This window comes from Physeter macrocephalus, chromosome 17 (assembly GCF_002837175.3).
Source record: "Physeter macrocephalus isolate SW-GA chromosome 17, ASM283717v5, whole genome shotgun sequence".
Classification (NCBI taxonomy): Eukaryota; Metazoa; Chordata; class Mammalia; order Artiodactyla; family Physeteridae; genus Physeter; species Physeter macrocephalus.
Genome location: NC_041230.1, coordinates 13,796,209 through 13,799,314, shown reverse-complemented (window position 1 = coordinate 13,799,314; position 3,106 = coordinate 13,796,209).

Below are 3,106 nucleotides of genomic sequence, written 5' to 3'. Positions count from 1 at the left end.
CGGGGCACGAACCCGTGTCCCCTGCATCGGCAGGCGGACTCTCAACCACTGCGCCACCAGGGAATCCCCACACATTTTTTTTAATTATTTTTTTTAATTGAAGTATAGCAGATTTACAATGTTGCGTTAATTTCTGCTGTACAGCAAAGTGGTTCAGCTATACATATATATACATTCTTTTTTATATCCTTTTCCATTATGGTTTACACATTTTTTAATTGGGCAACTTAATTTGTTTTTTAATGTTTTAATTTGTTAGTTGTAAGAATTCTTTATATCAATATATTCTTTATATATTCTGAATCTCTTATCAGATCTATGATTTGCAAATAGTCTCTCCCATTCTGTGAGTTGTCTCTTCACTTTCTTGATAATGTCCTTTGAAGCACAGAAGTTTTTAATTTTTACGAAATCTAATTTAACTATTTTTTCTTTGGTTGTTTGAGCTTTTTGTGGCATAGCCAAGAAACTACTGCCTAATCCAGGGCAAGAAGATTTACCCCAATGTTTTCTTCTAAAAGCTTTATAATTTTAGCTCTTACATTTAGGTCTTTGATCTATGCTGAGCTAATTTTTATCTATACTGTGAGGGTGACTTTGAATCTCGCCTGTCAAAAGGAGATGGAATAGAGAGGCTTTCATATCAAACAGGAGATGAAAGAATGGTTAGAAGTGGGAGAGTGATACATATGTTCTGATAAGCAATGAATTCAGTGTGGCCAGAGCCTAAGGCACGCAGAGAGTATGTTGGGAGTTACAATGAATAACTGTGGCCACACCAAAAGACGGTGAGTGGCAGGAGTCTATTTCCCCCATATTCTCCATCAGCCACTCCCCAGCCTCACCAAGCAAACACAAATGTAAAAAAAAAAACCAGTGTACCAGCTAGAAACATAGCTTTGGACAAGCCTCCCATCCTTTTCATCTCCTCTTTCAACTTGATTGCCTCTCCTTAAGCCCTCCAATGTAGAAATTCTAGAGTTTCTGTTGCTGAAAACATTCAATGGAGAAGTAGTTTTGTTTGTTTGTTTGTTTGTTTCTGTAGGCTACCAGAAATCACTGATGGTCTTAAGCAGGGGAGCAACATGAGATTTCGGTTTTCAGAAGCAATGGTAGTGAAAGTTGTCACCTTCTCAACCTTTTTCTAGCACCTAAGTTAGAGACTCACATGCATAATACACTATGGACTACCACACTCATCAGCTGCATTTATGCACAGTTCCTGGTGCCCTAGGGTGCAGGAAGCTATGAATTGAAAAACATAAATTAGAATCACCAAGATTGGTGACTGATTGCGTGTAGCCAGATAAGGACTCTGGTTTCAAGACTGGACACCTGAGTGAGTCCTGGGGCCAGTGATAGGGACAGGGAGCATAGATAAAGGGCAGGTTTATTTTGGGGATGGAGGAGAGTAGATGCAGATAATTTTGAACATGTTGAGTTGGAAGTGCCTGAGGGACACCCAAGCAACTGTATCTAGTAAGTACTAGTTAGTGCGACCCTGGAAATCAGGAAGTCTGGCATGAAGATGTAAATTTGGGAATCAGCTTATAAATGGAACAGCATGAGCTCACTTAGGAAGCATGAGAAGATAAGCTGGGTTCCAGGCCTGGAAAGGGGAGGAAAGAATAGAAATAAGAGTTCAACTCCCTGGCAGGGACTTTGTACTGAAGCAGGTATTTCATAGCCTTCCTTTGAAGCTATTGTGCACCAGACCCAACACAGCCTCTAGTCTTCTCTCCTGCTTCTGTCTCTTTATTGCCAGGCTTCTCACCATTTGTTCACTCAGCTCACCAGACATCCTGCCTGTGCTCTGCCTTTATCCAACTTCATCCAATTTACTGAAAAGCTCCTCTGTTCCAGGCTCTGTACTAGGTTCGGATCATATAGCAATGACCAAAGTCACATCCCTGTCTCAAAACGTTTACATTCTAGTGAAGGAGACACACAAATAATTAGAGATATTGGCGGAAGATATGAAGAAAAAGCAAGCAGAGTAAAGGTATGTAAAGTGATGACGGTGGTATTATTTTACATTTTTTTTTTTTTTTTTTGGCCACACCGTGAGGCATCTGGGATCATGCAGGATCTTAGTTCCCCAACCAGGGATCAAACCCGTGCCCCCTGCAGTGGAAGCGCAGTCTTAACCACTGGACCGCCACGGAAGTCCTAGGTGGTATTATTATTATTATTTATTTATTTATTTATTTATTTTTTTTTTTGCGGTACGCGGGCCTCTCACTGTTGTGGCCTCTCCCGTTGCGGAGCACAGACTCCGGATGCACAGGCTCAGCGGCCATGGCACATGGGCCTAGCTGCTCCGCGGCATGTGGGATCTTCCCGGACCGGGGCACGAACCCGTGTTCCCTGCATCGGCAGGCGTACTCTCAACCACTGCGCCACCAGGGAAGCCCCCTAGGTAGTATGATTTTAAACAAAACAGTAAGGAAAGTCATCTCTAGAGGTGACACTTGAGTAGAGATCTGAATGAAGTGGGAAAGTTCTGGGTGAAAAAGGGGTGGCTAGAACAGAATGGTGAAGTGAGGTAACAAGGGACTAAATCATGTATGTCCTTATAGGCCAAAGCAAGGAGTCTGGCTTTCATTTCGTGTGATATGAGATCACTGGGGAGAGGAGTATTGAATAGAGGAGGGATATGATCTGACTTAGATTTTTTAACAAGATCCCTCTGGCTGCTGTGTTGAGAATAAACTACTGGGGACACGGGCAAACGTAGAAGGACCTTTTAGGAGGCTACTGCAATAATTCTGGCCAGAGTAAGGGTGGCTTATTGTAGGGTAGGGGTGAAGATGGTGAGAAGTACTCATATTCAGGATATATTCTATATGTGAAATGGACAGGATTTTGCAGTCAGAACAGATGTGGGCATGAACAGTTGAGTGGAAAGGTTGAGTTTACAGGGGAAATCGGGATTATGGCTTCGGACACACAAAGTTGCCAATTAGACATTCAACTGGAGATGCTGATGCTGAAGAGGCTGTGGACGTCGCCTGCCATATAAGTAAACATAAGGATTTTACAGCTATCAAGCCGTCAGTCACAGTAGCCACCCCCAACTGTGCACCCTGAGGGGGTTCAGGACAGA